The sequence below is a fragment of the Vulpes lagopus genome, chromosome 1 (assembly GCF_018345385.1).
Source record: "Vulpes lagopus strain Blue_001 chromosome 1, ASM1834538v1, whole genome shotgun sequence".
Lineage (NCBI taxonomy): Eukaryota > Metazoa > Chordata > Mammalia > Carnivora > Canidae > Vulpes > Vulpes lagopus.
In genome coordinates this window covers 143,586,745-143,606,949 of record NC_054824.1, presented here as the reverse complement: position 1 = coordinate 143,606,949, position 20,205 = coordinate 143,586,745, and the positions used below count along the sequence as shown (strand labels likewise).

The 20,205-nt window shown below is 44.6% G+C and overlaps 1 long non-coding RNA gene across 1 annotated transcript; it reads right to left on the bottom strand.

Annotated features, from left to right (window-relative positions):
- Positions 1-616: 616 nt before the first annotated feature.
- On the bottom strand, positions 617-20,184 carry LOC121485002. Its single transcript, XR_005986178.1, has 3 exons — positions 19,944-20,184; positions 5,917-6,072; positions 617-805 (listed from the first exon to the last, which is right to left on the bottom strand). It is a non-coding gene; the product is annotated as an uncharacterized LOC121485002 (long non-coding RNA).
- Positions 20,185-20,205: the final 21 nt, after the last annotated feature.

Below are 20,205 nucleotides of genomic sequence, written 5' to 3'. Positions count from 1 at the left end.
ACTGGAATGGGGGCATTGTTACCATATATTTGGAGCCATAGGATTCCAAAAATCCCCCAAGTACAGATTTATTCCCTTTTCCCTAGAGAATGGTGCAGTGGACATAGCCAGGGCTTGGGGTGGCGCTGAACAGGGTCTTCGTGTCAGGTCCCCCTTCCTGGGTTAGGGCCAGTAGCTAAGCTTCTGTGCCTGTTTGCTTGTCTGAAAAACAGAGACAGTAATGCCTATGTCAAAGGGCTGCTTAAAACAGCATCAGGGGCACCTGGGAACTTGACAAAATGCAAATTCTCAGGCCCCATCCTACCACACCTACTGAGTCAGAAGCTGTGGGGATGGGCCAGTAGCATGAGATAAACCAGTCCTCCGGGTGACCGGGATGCCCACTCACTCACACACGACAGCCCCTGGTTCAAAGCACACAACATATAGCAAGTGCTCCATAGTTGGGATCTTCATTCCTCTTTAAATAACAATTCTTTGCACCTAATGACTTGTGCATGAAATGAGCTAGTGATTTCAGCCTGCTAGCTCAGTTTTAGCTACTACAAACTCTAGCCCCAGAGAGTCACTCCAGAATGGATGCCAAGCCCCAAACCACCACCTAACTCACCCGAAAGAGGTCATCCTCCTGGAAGCAGGTGGAAGAGAGTATGGACAGGTAACAATGTGTGTTATTTTATGGAGGGTTTCCTTACAGGAAAAGTACTTCAGTACTCTCTTCATTTCAGGGAGAAACCAGGTAATTTCAGATTCCCAAATAGCCAGGCCACTGATGGGGCTGAAGCCTTGACTAGATGCTGCCATCCTGTGGGCAGAAGCGAGACAGAGCCATGACCACCTGGCCACACAACCAGCACTGCTGGGCCAGGCCGCAGACTGGGTCCAGGCAGCTACAGGGGTGTGCACATCAGAGCCCCTGCCCTGGGAACTGGCCAAAGGCTCATGGATGAGACAAGCCTGCAAGCAAATCGCTTATGTACCGGGTGCAGGAGCCAAGCAGGGGAGATGCTCACCATCAAGAGCCTGGAGAAACTGCTCACTTATGCAATGTGTTCCCTTAGGGCAGCAGAGAATTTGCAGAACTATCAATAAAATTTCACAGAACAACAAATACACAGATTTTTTTTGAAATAAACTAAAAAATAAGAGTGACAAAAAATGCTATTCAAACCTTCAATTTTTAATTACAGTCTCCTGATGGAGAAAAGCATGGAACCAATTCATTTCTCCTGATGTAAGACACTTAGCAAGCACTCCATTGATAAATTGGTGCCCTCGTCTGTATCTGTTCAATTACTCTGTGGATACTTCATTTTAACACAAAATTCCACCCTTTGAGTGAATGCAGTTAACTTAAGTTGCACATGGGACACCTGGGTGGCTCAGCAGTTGAGCATCTGCCTTCAGCTCAGGTCGTGTTCTTGGAGTCCTGGGATTGAGTCCCACATCGGGCTCCCAGCATGGAGCCTGCTTCTCCCTCTGCCTATGTCTCTGCCTCTCTCTGTGTCTCTCATGAATAAATAAAATCTTAAAAAATAAATAAATAAACTTAAGTTGCACATATACCTAATTCAGTCTTTCAGATAAGTAAAAGATACTTCTCTCTCCACCAAAGCAACAAAATGTGTGCAAGAACAAGAGAGTGCCAGGAGAATTTGAAGGCATCTTGAATACGAGGCCAAAGCTAGAAAAATCAGTACATCAAAATAAATAATGAAGTAGCAAATTACAACCCATTGAATAAAATAGGAAACATGAATCTAAGCTATGTAAGTAAATAAATGAATGGAACGTTTGAGGAAGGAACGTTTGCATACTGCTCCACAGAATGCAAACTGGTGTAGTAAACAATATGGAAGTTCCTCAAAAAATGAAGATGAGACCCACCCCATGACCTTGCTCCCATTCCTGAGTACGTGTCCAATGGAAGCATCCATATCTTGATGACACGTGTGCCCTCCCATGTCCACCATACCCAAGATGTGCAAACAGGCTAAGGATTGGCCCGGTAAAGAGACATGGTGTGGACAGGCCCTGGGCCTTTCTCCAGCCGGGAGTCATTTGTGACCACTCAGGATGTGTGGAGGACGAGCAGCTGAGTGCAACAACCCTGAAAGGATGGGCCAGGTGCCACAAGGGCTCAGTTCCGTGGGACAAGTACATCCTGGAAGCTGATGTGGAGCACAGTGACCATACTTAGTAACCCCGTATTATGTACTCAAAATCTGAGAGTAGCTCAGGGTTTGTTTGTTTGTTTTTTTCTTTTTCTTGAATTCCAGGATAATTAAGGCAGTGTTATATGGCTTCTGTGTGTTGAGAGCAGCCCTGACCTGACTGTGCCCCACTCCTGGAGCAGTAACAGTGGGAGGTGATGAATCGTGGTGACCACCTCACACAGTGTTCCTGCATCAACATATATCCTGTACCAAATTACATCACACAAGCGGCTTAAATACACACACTTTCTTTTTGCCAATTATACTTAAGGAAAGCTGGGGGTGTGGTAGGAAGAAAGTCAAAACAACAATAATCCAAAATCAAATGAAACACTGCCCCATGAAATATTACAAACAGGAAAAGAATGGCTTTACAGGGAAATGGCCCGGCAGACACCACCTGAGTCAGGTGAGGGAAGGACCCATTATCATAAAGAATGAATCTGAAACTTGTCCCCTGAGACAGGGAGCCCTGGGGGTGCAGCACCACCTTGCCACCCCGCATCTACACAAATGGCAAACATGCCGGGAGGCTTGTTGTACAAAGTACCCAGGAATCTCCAAACAGGTCAAGGTCACCACAGGCAAGGGAAGCCTGAGGAAAGTCGTGAGATCTGATCTGACCTGGACTCCAGCTCTGCAGATCACGGTAGCAGTGACCAGGATAACCGGCAAAATGGGAAAGATCTGACGCTCAGACAGTGGGTCTTTGTCAGCGTCAACCTCCCAACCTGCACAGCCATGTAGCAGTTGTGCAGAACGTCCTGGCATCTATGGCAAATGCTGATGTTTTGGAGGGAATGGGGCATCAGAGTGACAACGTGCCCTGCAATGTTGGGGAGGAGGGCTTTGTACTTTTAACTTCTCTGTACATTTGTGATTTTAAAATAAAAAGGAAAACTACTTTTTTAAAAAAAGAACACCAGTTCTGGAGTCAGATTCCTTGGGTTGTAACCCAGTCTCTGACAGTACTTATGGGATCTTGGATTGGTTCCTGAACTTTGGTCTTCATGCTTGTATCTGTACAAGCACAGCATAGTAATATCTCCTCTGTGAGGTTATTATAAAGATTAAATGAGAACAATAAATATTATATATAATATAATAAACATTATATGTATTATAAATATAACAATATTTATAATGGGAATCATTTAATTTATCACCCAAACTGGGATTGTTTTCAGAGTGAAAGGGGGTGTCAACTACTGATTCTTCAAAGAGATCATCAAAATGATGTTGCCTGATGTGGGAAGGGTGACTCGTGTTCCAACAAACTGCTTCCCCAGTAGGGTCTTAGGAGGGCAGCCATGGGTGCTAGTCAAGGTTCGGAGGCTGGTTTCCAGAATGATCAGGATTGAACAGAATCGTGACCTCACAGTCAGGGTTGGTAAGCAGAGGAATGCTGGTGTTGGAAGGGAACCTCAAGATGTTAACAGGCCTCCAACAAGCTGTTGAGTAATCTGAGCTGTGAGAGGTGCCCTGACCCTAAGAGGACCTGCTGGGCAGTCCACATTCAGATGCATAGATTCTCTAAGTGCCTGAAACACGCAACGAAGTTATTTGCTACTTCATCTTCCTGGGCACGACTTCCTGGAGTTCAAGTCACATTAATGCAGTTTTGGTGGTTAATCCTAGCATTTTTTTAAAGATTATTTATTTATTCATGAGACAGAGAGAGAGAGAGACAGAGACAGAGACACAGGCAGAGGGAGAAGCAGGGTCCCTGAGGGGAACCCAATGCAGGACTCGATCCCAGGACCCCGGGGTCACGACCGACGTGGTTGAGCAGAAGGCAGATGCTCAACCATGGAGCCACCCAGGCATCCCTCTGGTTAATCCTATTAAACTACGCAGGGCTGCAACTGGTCTCCACATTTGTTGGCCACCAACCAGACATAGGCACAAACTAGGATATGTGATAACCCTACCTGCCTCCAGACAGATACCAAATCCATATACTAGAGGGAGAATCATCCCCATGTGGCAGACAGAGGAGAACTTCCTGGATGGATCAGAGTAGTTCAGTTGTGAATAGTCAACAGGAGCTCATGGGGTGATAGAGGGAAGGAGGAAGGAAGGGGTGAGGCGGGCAGGAAGAAGTGAACCTGGCATAAGGAGCTAGGGCCACAGAGCTGTCTGTGGGGGTAAGTGGAACAGGAGGGGGAGGCACCTGGGAGCCTCACTGTGCAGTCTGGGCTCCATCCTGAGGATGATGCTAGATCACTGGACAGTCACGAGCAGGGTGCGTGTCCACACAAGGGCTCGGGAAGTCATATGGCCACGCTGTGGGAAGATGGGCTGCAGAGATGCAACAGTAAAGAGGAGTTTTGGTAATTTGGGAGGGAAGTGGGAGCCTGAAACACGTTTAAATCAGTGAGAGTGGTGGATGAAAGAGAAGTTGGCAGAGCTGGGGGCTTGTGTTTGGAGTCACAGCAGGACCAGTGAGAGGAAGAAGGGGATTTTGTTGGAATTGCAACTGACGTGATGGGGTTGCCCTATCCATGAACACGTTTCATCTTTTTTTGAAAAATGATCGTTCGATCACATTGTTCAATTTTCTTCATAGAGAGCTTACATTTGTCTATTCCTGTATATGACATATTGCTTTGCCATTATTACATGGTATCTCAAAGCCTCAATCCCTATCCCAAGGGGATGGGTTAAAGGCAACTATGAGCAAAGTGGCCACATGCCCAGCCACTTTGGGAAGCCAGTGTTTAACCAGAAAACTGTACTCCCCGGGGTGGCAGGCCAGTGGCCAAATAGGAAACGGAGTGGTTCCCTGGCTTCTCCTCGAAGACAGCAAGATCACCTCTCACTGAAGCTGCAGTGTGGGCAGTAGGGGAGCCCTGACCAAACCTGCAGTGGGGAAAACTGCAGCACCACAAGGCAGCAGGACAACTACCCCTCTAGTACGCCACATGCTGCCTGTCGAAATGCAATGACCAGAAGCAGCAGGTGAGGAGGGAGGCCTGTGGCTCACCCCCACGTCCAAGTCCATAGGGAAACATCATCCCTAGATGTCTGACACTGCATATTTTCATGTCCCATGAACTGAATTTGTACGCTGGTGGCAGCAGTAGCAGTGGTGGTGTTCCCAGGGGCTGAGTAAGGAACTCACTATTGAACCCGCAGGAAGTGGTTAAGTCTTAGATTGGGGGATTTTGGTGATTAGGAGCAAAAGTTAGAATGAACGAAGGAACATTTCATAAACAGCTCAGATGCTCATGGGTGACAGGCAACAGTTCTGTCTGGCCCCCTTTCACTCCCAAAGGCCTTTCCTATTATTTCATGCACTCCTCCCAACAACTCTATGAGGTGAGCACAAAGGATATTATTATAGTAGTTATAGCGGTGTGGATACCGAGACCCTGGCAATTTAAGGACGTGGCCTTGGAGGGTCCCCAGGGGCACCCATCAGACCCTCGACACCAGCACACTGCCCTTCACCTTTGCCTGTCTACAGAAATCTCTTCTCAGTTATCCAAGGGGACTGGCCAGTTGGGAAACAGAACATGAAGATTTGCTGGGGTGGAGAACAAGAAATAAACAAGGACAGATATAACCACAATTTTTATACTCACCCAGTGACATGTTCTACTCCATTTATTATAGAGCCATAGGGAAGCTTATGGTGAAAAGGATGCTCAGCATAGCTGACCCGGCCCAAGGGACACAAGTGTGAATACTTCCTCACCTGGCATTGTGGGCTGATAACAACTGCTGAGCGCGGGCCTCCCTGAAGCCACACACGACTGCCCATTTGGGGACAATCCTTCAAAGCTGATGGAACCGTAAACAGGTCACACTTCCATTGGGAAGCATCCTGCATCCTTGGGCTGGGAGGACAGCTCTGTAAAACATGTTTTACTTGTATTAACTATGCTATTAGACTTAAGATGGGCTCTTCACTGTGATAACTACATGTCTTCCAACAGAGGATACACAAAATGGTTCTTCCTGGAAAGAAGTGCACTGGGGAATATTTTGGTGCCAGCAGCTAAATTCGCTTACATGTTCCTCCAAAAATTCTGAAGACTCTAAGAAGAATTGTGTTTCATAACCATTGGGGCACATTGAAAAAATTGGATACAAAGAACGTAATAAGAACTGGCTTTGGGCAGCCCCGGTGGCGCAGCGGTTTAGCGCCACCTGCAGCCCGGGGTGTGATCCTGGAGACCTGGGATTGAGTCCCACATCAGGCTCCCTGCATGGAGCCTGCTTCTCCCTCTGCCTCTCTGTCTCTGTCTCTGTCTCTCTCTCTCTATATATATATATAAATAAAATCTTTAAAAAAAAGAACTGGCTTTAGGGGAACACCTGGGTGGCTCAAAGGTTGAGTGTCTGTCTTTGGCTCAGGGCGTGGTCCTGAAGTTCCCGGATTGAGTCCCACATCCCTGCATGGAGCCTGCTTCTTCCTCTGCTTGTGTCTCTGCCTGTCTCTCATGAATAAATAAATACAATCTTAAAAAAAAAAAAAAAAAAAAAACTGGCTTTAATCTACAGTGGCTGAGGACAGGAGAGCCTCCTAACACCAAGAAGGTACTGTGTGCAGTGAGCAAGTCCAGTTTGAATCTTTCAGCCCAACGCTGCCATGACTTCTCCTGTTTGGGATTTCTTTTCTTTTACATAAAAGAATATTCTGCTTAGAGCTCCGTCTCCTCATGAATTTCTCCCCTAGTAACTTAGAGTGACCCTAAAGGCAGGCCTAGCGCTTACATTTTTACATTTCAAAAGATGTTTGTTCTGCTTTAAAACAAAAATGTGAAGGAATACGTTTGGTTGCTTGACTGCTTAGACCTCAGAGATGGCTTAGTTTTTGAGACAATTGGCTAAACTGTTCTAGAAACATGACCTTCTGTTCATTGACACACTTCACATTAAACCACAAAGCACACTTACCTCCACCTTGAAATGTTTTCATTCTATGTCTTCTTTAACTTTAAAGGATCTTTTAGAAATTATGTTTCAAAGAAGGCTTTATCTCAATCAAGGTCAGTATTTCTTCCACTTTCAATTTTGTTTTGTTTCTGTCAAATTCAAATGAAGGCCAATAGAATGCTGGTACAAGGTGAGGCTCGAGGACAGGTCAGGCTCACCTTCATCTCTTCCCCCTGGGCTCACTCGCCCCTCGCCTAGATAGTAGCCTGTGGAAGGCCTCTCCTCAGCCTCACACAACCCCCAGGATTGGGATCGGGATCGGGATGATAGCACTCAGGAGGAAGCACTTCCTCTCCCCTAACCCCTCTGCTCTGCTGCAGGCAGCAGCCCAGTCTCACCTCCTCAGACACATTCCTCCCAGAAAGGGGGGTCTGCTGTGAGAAGAGACCTCAGGGCACATGGGACACGCCAAAGCAGAAATTGGATTCCCTACTTCCAAAGCATCTCTCTGAGTGGTAGAAGTAGAAGTAAATTACGTTTCTGTTTTTCTGTATAGGATAAATTTTCAGGTAAGACCGTATGTTATTTTCACAAACAACAAAATGCAATGAATGTCCTTTATATTTCTAAAAGTGGTGTGTAGCTATAAGGAAACATGGGTTAAGTAAAGCAAAGGAACATGGTAGGACGACATGTGTAGTACCATTTGTGGTGAGCACTTTGAAAGGATGAAGGATTCAGGATGCGGGAAGGAATGGTGGGTCACATCTGCCCTGAAGGGTAGACAGAGCAGCAGTGAGAGAGGTGAGGTCTCAGCATCCCTGGAACCTCCCAGAGTCTGAAAAATGTAATCTGTGGAGACTTAGTTTGTGGTCGTCAACGACATGTGAGTGTGACCCTTGCAATGGGCGGGGGCAGGGAGGACAGACTGAGATGGACCAGCTAAACAGGAAACACCAGATTTGGACAGATGTGACCTCGTTGTAATTAAAAACGTCTAGGCAATGAATGACAGAATGGCAAAGTTGAAAGGTGAGACAGATGTGGAGAAAATACATGTGAGGAGGCAGATGTGCACCATCCCCCCAAACTCAGCAGCCAGGGCCCAGGGTGGGGGTGCCGCTGTGGGAGAGGGTAAGAGCGGGGCTAAATGAGATCCTGATGGAGCCGCAGTGTGCTCCCTTCCTACCGGGGCTTTGGTGTCTTGGGGTCACCAGGTCCACCAGAGGGTGAGCACTTCTGGTAGGAGGACAGAAGGACAAAGTGAGGGCTTCTTTTTTGAATAGTAAGATACCACCCCCTCCCCACCCCGCCCCCAGCCCTCTTCTGCTTAGTTTCCAGAAAGCTATGAACCAGGTTGACACCTCTGGGAAGGAAACTGGAAGATTCTTCGCCAACGGAATCTGGAGAGCTCAAGAGAGACAGGAATCCAAAGATGCCAACACAAGGGGTTCTGCAGATCACCCCATAACTGAGGTCCTTTGCCTTAGATGCACGTTAGATCTCTACGGACCTTTTGAAAACTCACAGCTCTGTTCCATTTTCTGCGCTGGCTATTTGTGCCTCTGCTCTTCCGTGCTTGATGTCTGACCAGGACTTTTTCTATTTTATCAGTTATTTCAAAGAACCAACTTGTACCTTTACTGAGTCTGTTGTGAACTTGTGTTCTGCTTCATCGTACTTTGTATTATCTCCTTCCTTCTACCTTCTGTGTTTAGTTTGTTGCTCTAACTCCCTAAGATGGATACTTATATCACTAATTTTCAGCTTTTTTCCCTTTTTTTAAAAAAGATTTTATTTATTTATTCATGAGAGAGAGAGAGAGGCAGAGACACAGGCAGAGGGAGAAGCAGGCTCCACGCAAGGAACCTAATGTGGGACTCGATCCCAGGACCTCAGGATCACACCCTGAAGGCAGATGCTCAACTGTTGAGCCTGCCACCCAGGCGTCCTGCCTTTTTTTCCTATTTTGTATATTGTGGTATATATCCAATATATGGTAAACAGTCTATATTTCATTGATAAATGATCGATTGTAAGGCTATAAATTTCCCTCTAAGCAAGCACAGCTTTTTCTGCATCATATAAGCTTAGGTATTTTCAATAGATTTCGTTCAAAATATGTGTTCAGGGATCCCTGGGTGGCGCAGCGGTTTGGTGCCTGCCTTTGGCCCAGGGCGGGATCCTGGAGACCCGGGATCCAATCCCACGTCGGGCTCCCGGTGCATGGAGCCTGCTTCTTCCTCTGCCTGTGTCTCTGCCTCTCTCTCTCTCTGTGTGGGACTATCATAAAAAAAAAAAAAAAAAAAAAATGTGTTCATCTCCATTGTGACTGGATCACTCCATCAGGTGTTCAGGTGTTGCTTGATTTCTAAACATTTGGGGTATTTCAGTTCTTGTGCATTACTCATTTCTAAACTAATCCCACTGCAGCCAGGGGATGTTCTCAGTTTGATTCCAGTCATTCAACAATTGCTGAATTGCTTTATGGTCGAACATGTAGCCAACTCTGGTGAATGTTTCAGCACTTGAAAGTACGTGTGTCCTGCAGCTGTTGCAGGACATCTACCTACTAGGCCTTGCCTTCTGGTGAATGGCAGAGCTATGTTGGAGCTTCCGACTATAATGGACAACTTCTCTCTCACTGTAGTCAGTCCACTGTTTTTGCTTTATATATTCTGACACTTTGTTCTTAGATACTTGCTAATTATATATTGTATCTTCTTAATGGACTGACCTCATTATCATTATGAAGTATCCTTTTTCATTCCTTTCTATTTTGCTCTTGACATTAAAATCTCCTTTATGGACTATTAATGTTACTACATTTGCATTCTTTTATTTTGTATATGCAGACCAATGATTAAACCCATCTGTTATTATTAGTGTCCATCATGATATTGTTCAGTTCTAGAGCTTCCATTTGGTTCTCATATTATAGTTTCTGGTTCTCCTGAAATTGTCCATCTTGTAATTTAATTTCTGAAACATATGAATTACAGTTAAAGTCTGGGCGTGATAACTCTATAATCTGCATCACCTGAAGGACTCCCTCCTTATGCAATTGGTCTCCAAAGTTTTGGTAAAAGTTCCTGTTTTATAGATCTATTTTTCATGAAGTGCTAGACCTCATGTACAAAAAAAAGTATAGAGATCATTTGAAGTACTAGACTGTCTTCACCTAGAGAGAATTTATTCTTGTTTATAGGAGAGATGAGGACAGTGGCAAACCACCTGAATAAACCTGAGATTGGGTTTGATTCCAGCTAGATTCCAGTCTTTGTGAAAGGAGGCTGTTTTGTTCATCATTACTTCTGGGTCCAACCTGGAGTGTTTCCTGGGACCCCTTCTCACTGATGAGCCCTGAGCTTCAGGTATCATTTCCCTTGTGAAACTTCCAGAAGCTCTTCTCATCCTCTCAGCTTCAACACTAGAATGGGCAGAGAGCTCAAACGAGACCGAGTGTAGGTCTGCTCCATGGGACCCCCTCTCCTGCAGCATCTTGGCCCACACGTGCTTTCCATGCTTTCAGACAGACATGCTAGAAATACTTCACCCAGCCTTTCTAACTGTGCTTGACCTGATACAACGTGGTTTGAGACATGTCTGCATGATTTTTAGAAATACTTCACCCAGCCTTTCTAACTGTGCTTGACCTGATACAACGTGGTTTGAGACATGTCTGCATGATTTTTATTTATTCTACCTACCTCAATGAGTCTGAAAAAGGAAGCCCTTAAGAGCACTCGGGTATTTCTCAAACTTCCTCTCAAATGAAAAATTCTTCTGCCAGTAATAACTTAAAGAACCCATCAGAAAATAAGAGAACACTCTGATCTGGCTCTCTTAGATGTCCTAACATATTTAGTAATGTTCCTGGAGGGCTGCTGAGACAGGCCACTTCAAAGACTTTGCTTTGCTTTCGTTTTGTCTCTCCCAAACCACCACAGCAGAAATATCCGTGCCCACACACACTCCCAGCAGCCTGCTTTCTCTACTTCTAGTTATTCCCAACACTAGGGGTTCAAACTCATGTATACCCAACCTCAGAATACAGAAAAGTCTCACAAAAGTTGGAGCACCTGGGTGGCTCAGTCAGTGAAGTGTCTGCCTTCAGCTCAAGTCATGACCCTGGGGTCCTGGGATCAAGCCCCCCATCAGGCTCCCCACTCAGTGGAGAGTCTGCTTCTCCCTTCCCCAGATTGTACTCTCTCTCAAATAAATAAAATCTTTTTAAAAACGCTCATAAAAGTAAAAACACATTTACAAAAGTTCACACAAAGAGAATCCTCATTTGGAGAAATTGCTATTCCAGCATCTCTTAAAGGACTAGTGCTTTTTCTCCCACATCTGTGCCTCTGAAATGCTGTTCTTTCCTTTGAGAACATTTTCCCTCTTTAGTTCTTCTCATGTGCTCTACTTCAGGGTCTCTTGACCTCACCTTTCACCAGAACCCTTAATTTTCAGCTCTAGCCACCACGCTGGGACCACTTGTGCAGGACTCCAAGGACTTTCATGCAGGTGCATACTGACGGGCCTCCATCCACACCAACACTATCGGACCTCTGCTTGTCCCAGGACTCCTTTGAGGTGGTGTGACACCTTCTTGTGAGACTCTGAGGAACCCCCAGTCCCCAGCCCCAGCAGTGAGTCTCTAACCTCTGCTCTGTGGTTACCCCTTGCTGCTGAATCATTAGATGCCAAAGGACACATGAACAAGCACAGAAGGGCAGGAGAATGAACCCTCACAACCGGAGTCTGTAGGAAAATCCCTCTTTTCTTTCCCCTAGAGAGTTTATTGAATGATTGAAGATATCTTTAAAATAATCCCCCAGGCAGACTTTCCTGAGACATTTTACCTGGCTTCTTGGAGGATGGCCCCATAAGACTGAGCTATCACCCTTGCACTAAAGTGGCAGCTAGTTTGTAAACACATCTGCATACTGGCTCTACTTCTTTCTCTGTGTATGAACCCAAACAAACATATGATAATGGCCAATTCGTGGAGTTAGAAAAGACAGAAACAAAAAATTAGATAACAGTCTGTATTAATCAGAAGGGATAAGCAAAGAGCTAAAGTATTATGGAGCTCATGTACTGTCCAGAAGAGTCAACTTTTTGCTTAAACTTTAGACCTTGTTAAATTAAAATACATGATAAATTTAAAGAATAGTCACTAAAAAAAGAAGCATCATTCCGAATCTTTAGAAAGAAAAACACAGAATAGGAAAAAAGTTTCAAAAAGAACTCAATTAGGTACACCTGGGTGGATCAGTCAGTTAAGCATCACTCTTGATTTCAGCTCAAGTCATGATTTCAGGGTCATGAGACAATCCCTGCACTCAGCACTCAGTGTGGAACCTGCTTGAGATTCTACTTCTCCCTCTGCCTCTGCTCTCCCCATTCCATGCTAGCTTGCTTGTTCTCTCCAAAATAAATAAATCTTAAAAAAAAAAAAAAGAATCCAAAAATAAGAATGCAAGAAAGAAAAAAAATCCAGAAACAAAATACATGGAACAAATAGAAATCAAAAAGTAAAATAGAATCAAAGACTAAATATATCAAGTGTCAGGGCAGCCTGGGTGGCTCAGCGGTTTAGCACCGCCTTCAGTCCAGGGTATGAAACTGGAAGCCCGGGATCGAATCCCACATCGGGCTCCCTGCACGCAGCCTGCTTCTCCCTCTGCCTGTCTCTGCCTCTCTCTCTGTGTCTCTCGTGAATTAAATAAAATCTTAAAAAAAAAATTACAGTACATTTATGTGAACCAAAAATTGACAGTTACAAAGCAGAGATTGTCAGAAAAATTTTTCAAAAATCTGGCTATAGGGGCAGCCTGGGTGGCTCAGCAGTTTGGCACCTCCTTCAGCCCAGGGCCTGATCCTGGAGGCCCAGGATTGAGTTCCACGTCAGGCTCCCTGCACAGAGCCTGCTTCTACCTCTGCCTGTGTCTCTGCCTCTCACTCTCTGTTTCTCATGAATAAATAAATAAAATCTTAAAAAAAAAAAAAAATCTGGCTATCTATGTGAGTGCATCTAAAGCAAAAGAATGTGATCAGCGGGAGCAGCCGGGTGGTGGGAAGGGCCGTTACAGGAGCCAGAGCTGCCCATTAAGCTCATCAAGATGACCATCTCCCAAAAGCATAGAGACTTCATAGCAGAGCCCGGGGTAGGGGCACCCCCCCCCCCCCGGGGAAGCCAGTGGGGAGCCTGGCCAGGACTGGTGAAGTGTTGGACAAGACCCTGGAGGAAGGGGCTTTGACAAGGCCTATGTGGTCCTGGGCCAGTTTCTGGTGCTAAAGAAAGATGAAGATCTCTTCCGGGAAAGGCTGACACATGTGGTGCCAACGCCAAGCAGTCCCGGGACTCCTTTGAGGTGGTGTGACACCTTCTTGTGAGACTCTGAGGAACCCCCAGTCCCCAGCCCCAGCAGTGAGTCTCCAGTTTGCAGCCACGTGGAGACTCCTCCCCTGTCCTCTACAAAGGAGGAGGCTGCTGCTGTTCTACTCACTTTTGACATACTTCAAGGTCTTTGGGGTATTCTCTTCCCTCACCATTTCAACTTTTTTGAAATTCATGCTCTTGCATGCATCTCCCATCTCCTTCCCCTGTCAATTTCATGTCAACAATTACTAGTTTTTCCAAGTCGATTCCTGGACCTTCCCTCACCCCACCCCCCACCCTCACTGGTCTGTTTTATGCTATTTGACTCCTTTTTTGGCAGAACAGTCACTGCCCTTGTAAGGTTTTTTAAGTCAATAAAGTCAGTGGCCTTCTAAATAAATAAATAAATAAATAAACAAACAAATAAAGCAAAACAACTTACGCTGAAAACAACAGGATCAAAAAGGTACTATAAGCAAATTTTCACTAAAAGAAAGTTGGTTTGGCCATGTTAAGATGAAACAATATAAGCCTTAAGATAAAGAGAATTAAAGGAACATTTGGGTGGCTCAGTGGTTGAGCATCTGCCTTCCCCTCAGGACATTATCTCAGGGTCCTGGGATGGAGTCCTACATCAGCCTCTCCGCAGGGAGCCTGCTTCTCCCTCTGCCTCAGTTTCTGCTTCTCTCTGTGTCTCTCACGAATAAATAAATAAAACCTTTAAAAAAAATAAAGAGCATTAAAGAAATAGAGATAACTGTATAATGACAAGATTTAATTAACCAAAAATCATAATAACACAATTCTAAACATATAAGCACCTAACAAAATATATTTAAAATATGCAAAGTATAAATTGATAAAAACTACAAGGAGAAATCAACAAATCTACCACTGTGGGAGATTTTGCAACATGCCTTTACCTATGACTGGTGATCCAAGCAGACAGAAACCCACAAATTTCAAAGAAGAGTATTACAGAAACTACATTCTGACCACAATGCGAAGATTTAGAATTTAAAATTTCCATAGATTTTGAAATTAAAGAACATGCTTTTTAAATAACTCATGAGTCAAAGAGGAAACCATAATAAAAACTTAAATACAGGGCAGCCCCGGTGGCACAGCGGTTTAGCACCGCCTGCAGCCCAGGGTGGTGATCCTGGAGGCCTGGGATCGAGTCCCACATCAGGCTCCTTGCATGGAGCCTGCTTCTCCCTCTCCCTCTGCCTGTGTCTCTGCCTCTCTGTGTGTGTGTGTTTGTGTGTGTCTCATGAATAAATACATAAAATCTTAAAAAAAAAAACTTAAATATATCTTGATAATGAAACAATGATAATGAAAACAGTATCTATCAAAACTTGTGGGAGGGGCACCTAGCTGGCTCAGGTAGTGGAGTACATGACTCTCTATCTCAAGGTCATGAATTCAAGCCCCATCCACACTGAACACAAAACCAAACCTGTGGGATATGAAAAGTAGTGCTTTGAAGGAAACTTATTTCCTTAAATGCTTTTTCTATAAGGAGGAAAGGCTAAAAATTAATGAACTAGAAACAAAACTTAAGCAGAAAATAAACAGAATAAACTCAAAGAAAGTGGAAGGAAAGAGATGATAATTGTAAGAGTAGAAACAGAAATAGAAAATGAAATAGAGGGACACCTGGGTGGCTCAGCAGTTGAGCGTCTGCCTTTGGCTTGGGGCGTGACGCTGGAGACCCAGGATCGAGTCCCACATCAGTCTCCCTATATGGAGAGACTCTCTGCCTATGTCTCTGCCTCTCTTTCTGTGTCTCTCATGAATAAATAAATAAAATCTTAAAAAAAAAAAAAAAGGAAATGAAATAGAAATAGAAAAATGAAATAGAGAAAAATCAAGAAAGTTGAAAGCTGGTTCTGTGAAAAGTCCAACAAAATAACATAAATCTGCAATGATTTATCTAAGAAAAGAAATAATAGAAGCTATAGATAAATAATTCATCAGTCAATTTTCACTATTAATATACTGTGGTAAATGACGAAATCCCAAATCTTGGGATGCCTGGGTGGCTCAGTGGTTGGGCATCTGACTTTGGCTCAGGTCATGATCCTGGGGTCCCAGGATTGAATCCCACATCGGGGTCGCTGCAGGGAGCCTGCTTCTTCCTCTGCCTCTCTCTGTGTCTCTCATGAATAAATAAATAAAATCTTTAAAAAAAATCCCATATCTCACTTGTTTTTTGCCTGCTGCATAAGTCAACTACAGATCCACCATCAGGTTTTCCTCCACATGTCCTCTCCCTTCTGAGACCCCAGGTACAGATGTGCTACTTTCATGGAAGAGGGAAAGATCAAGAGAGCTAGGGCAAACACACATGCTATCTTTTAAAGTTTCTGCTTGTGTATGATGACACTTTGACCAGAGTCATTGTCAGCTGAATGGGCATACACATCCCTCACACAAGAGGCACTTCAAATCACATGACAACAGGTGGGAATGTCTAGTCCTCTTACAAGAAGGGGAACAAATATTGAAGGAATAGTAACACAATCCACTACAAGCATATCATAAATGAAAAAGGAGAAATAACTGCAAACATAGCAGAGATTAAGAGAACACTACCAACAACTATATGTCAATAAATTTTAAATCTTAGATGAGATGGAAAATTTCATAGGAATCTATTACTTACTAAACCACTTCAAGGAGAAATAAGATATCTAAACAATCCCATAAGTATTGAAGAAATGAAAGCAGTATTTTAAAATCTTCCCACAGGGGCACTCAGCTGGCTCAGTCAGTAGACTGTGCAATTCTTGGTCTTGAGGTCATGAGTCTGAGCCCCACACTGGGCACAGTTTACTTAAAAAAATAAATTAAAAAAAAAATCTTCCCACACAGAAAATGCTCAGCCTAGACAGTTTGATAGGTAAATTCTACTGGAACTTGAAGGGAAAGAGCATTCCAATCTTATTCAAATTCTTCCAGAGGATATATACATAGAAGTAATACTCCTTGGGGAACCTGGGTGGTACAGTTAAGCATCTGCCTTCAGCTCAGGTCATGATCTCAGGGTCCTAGGATCAAGTCCTGTGTAAGGCTCCCTGCTCAGTGGGGAGTCTGTTTCTCCCTCTGCCCCTCCCCCTGCTTGTGCTCCTTCTCTCAAAAAAATAAATATTTCTTTAAAAAGTTATACTCCTTGTATTATTCCTTGAGCCTTATGACACAGATGAAGGCAGAATGAAAAAGGAAAATCACAAGCCCATGTTGTTCATTAACACAAATGCAAAAATCCTACACAGCATATAAGCTGAGTACAATAGCATACAAAATTGGTCATACTCTATGGTCATGTAGTTTAACCTAAAAATGCAAGGATAATTTAATATAAGAAAGTCTATAAACGTCATTTATCATATTAATACATTAAAACATGAGAAAAATATGATCATCTCAATAGACAAACTGATTAAATTCAATATCCATTCAAAATAAAAAAATTTCAGTAAACTAGGAGTAAAAGGACCCTTCTTTGACAAAGGGGATTTACAAAAAGCCTACCAAAATGTCATTCTAAATTTATTTACCAAAAAAGCCTGCAAAATAATTCTAAATTTCCTTTTGAAAAATCAGGATCAAGGAAAGAGTGCCCAAATCAAGAATGTGAAGAAGGCATCACCATTTCTATTGACATTATATGAGAGGTCCTAACCAGTGTTATACTTTAAGGAAAATAAAAAGCAAAATGACTGGAACTGACATTATTTTCATGATTATTTATATAGAAAACCCAAAAAGAATCAATAAACAAATGATTAGAAAGAATGGACAATTTATTAAAATCAATGACAAACTGTTGTATCCAACAAGGGGGCTAGATACAATATCAATTTACAAAACTCCTATTTATTTCTACCCTAGCAACAAACTATTACAAAGTATAAATTTAAAGGATATCACAACAGCAACAAAAGTTACAAGGTATCTAGGAATAAACCCAACAAAAACTGTGTAAAATGTGGACACAGAAAATAGTAAACCTTTACTGAAAAGACATTAATGAAGACCTAATAAAAAGATAGCTATGAATTAAGATTCAGAGTCATAAAGGTGCAAATTCTACCCAAACTGATCTGTATATTCAAAGCAATGCTAATTAAAATCCCAACAAGTTTTGTGTAGTGTCTGTGCAACCAGAGAAGCTTGTTCTAAAACATGTATGGAAAAATACAGGACCAAGAATAGCCCACGCAGAAGATGCAGAAGAAAAATAAGGAAGATTTTTCCTACTAAGTAATCAAGACTTTTTTCTATAGCTGTGGTAATTAAACAGTGTAGTGTAGACACTAATATCCACAAATCATACAGTAGAACAGACAGTTTAGAAGTACAGCCATGTTAATGTTAATACATTACCACGTTGGCACAACAGTTAGGAAAGGTGGGGCTAAGTCAAAAAACAAACCTGGGCGAGGGGAGTCATTTGTAAAAAGTAAAACCATAAACTAAATTCCAGAGAGCGTAAGAATTGAAGTGTCAAAAACAAAACTAAATATTTTTAGAAGAGTAAGTTAATATATATTAAGGTTGGAAAAAAGACAGTAAACATTTATAAACTGAAAGTTAAGAATGTGTATTTATCAAAACAGAAAGTGAAAAGACAAGCCATATATGAGATTAGAAACTTGCAACACACAGAAGTAACAAAGAAGTAGTGTTCGGTACAATTCACTAAAAAAAAAAAAAAAAAAAAAAAGCGCAAAAGACATGAACCGGCTATTATAAGTGAGCCAAAGATGGCCTCTGTATACAGCCCCACGGTTATTTCTATACCCGGAATGGGATCTCTAAGCTCAAAGTCTGCCAGTAAGTACCACACTTAGATGTTTACACAGGGATGCCTGGGTGGCTCAGTGGTTTAGCGCCACCTTCAGCCCAGGTCGTGATCCTGGAGTCCCGGGATCCAGTCCCACGTTGGGCTCCCAGCATGGAGCCTGCTTCTCCCTCTGCCTGTATTTCTGACTGTCTCTCATGAATAAATAAAAAAAAAAAAAAAATATTTAAACCCTGCAGAGCTTTCTGACCCAGAGACTTCCCGCTGGGCTGCAGGGCAAGGTCACCTAACAACCTGGGAATTTCCTTGCCCTCCGCTCCTTCTAGATGCCCCAGGGTCTCCGCAGGGTCTAGTTGTGAGGGACTTCAGCACACATACGTCAGAGCCGGCAAGAAGAAACGTGTGTGTGTGTGACTGCCACCTCGTGGTCATATCTTTTTGATCGTCTGCCTTGAAATCCCTCAAGTCTTGGCCAATAAATACACGAGACGCTTCACCTCAGGGATGTGCCAAGAAGGCTGGGATGAGACTATTTAACTCCCATTTCATTGCCCCAAATGCAGAAGTCTAAAGCATTAGGGAAGAAAATACGGATGCAGGTAGAAGTGTAAACTGCATAGCCACTTTGAATAAAGATGGCAGTATCATAAGAAGGTAAGCACTAACACCCCCAAGACCCATCAATTCTACTCCTAGGTAATTGGACCCAAGAAGTTTTTAGCACCAAAAGGCAATGCCTCATAACAGCACTGTTGGAAATAGAAAAAAAAAAAAAACAACAACAACAGAAACGGCAGAGCTGTTCAAGAGCTGGAGAATGAATAAATGACACGTTCACATAGTGGACCGCCACGTAGCCGTGACTCTGCGGGGGGGCCGCGAGGGTGAATCTCAGGTCTGACCGAGAACGCCCGCCCAGGGTCCCTCGGTGACACCCTAGCGCCCAAGCAGATAGTATGGGGCGCACTGGCGCTCAAGAGTGGGAGTGGGTGCCTAGGAGGGAGCCGGCTGGGAGGTGCCCAGGCCCCTGCCATCCCAGAAGCCTACCCAGGCCGGGATCTCGCTTCCGGCCTTCAGAGCGCCCAGAAGAGGGGCGCCTGGCGGCTCAGCCCCTGCAGCACCCGACGCTTGGTTGCAGCTCAGGTCGTGACCTCGGATCCCGGGAACAGCTTCACCCCCCCGCCCCCCGCCCCGGGACTCCAGGCTCAGGGCTCAGCTTGAAGAGTCTCCCCCGCCCCTCCCCCCCCTCCGCTCGGAAATAAATCGATCCAAAACAAAAGAACTGTGAGAAGTAAATTGCTGTTGTTTCTAAGCCTGCGGTAGTTTGTGGGGGCGGCCTGGATGAACTGGACATTTAGTAACGCGCTTGTGAACGTGCGTCCAGAACACCAGACGGTTCACCAACACAGAAACCACCATATTGCTTAATAGGGACTCTAGATTGAAAGTAAAGCGCTGGAAGAGCGATGCGGACAGTCAGGCAACAACGTGAGGGGCACCGACCCCACAGGAAAGTCACCGGGCGGCCCGGCGGCCGGTCACAGGGGGTCACCTCGCGGCCCGCGGTGCAGAGCCGGCAGAGACCAGCCCTCCTCCCTCCCCCCGCCCCCCGGCGGCCCTCACTACGGGGCTTTCTAGGTAAACTGACCGGCAGTCCTAGGACCACGTCTGAGCAAGGAATTCCGGGTCCCCGAGGCCGTCCGAACACCCCCGGAGCTACACACCGCGCCGGGCGTCGGCGAGCACCTCCCCCCACGTCGATCCCGCTGACCCGCACCCCCGCCCCCGCCCCCCAGCGAGCCCCCCACAACACCCACAGCAAAACCCCGGCGGCCACCTCGCAGACAAAAGAGGCGGTGGTCACGTGGTGCGGCCGCCCACGCCCGGCGCGCCGTGACATCAGCACTCGG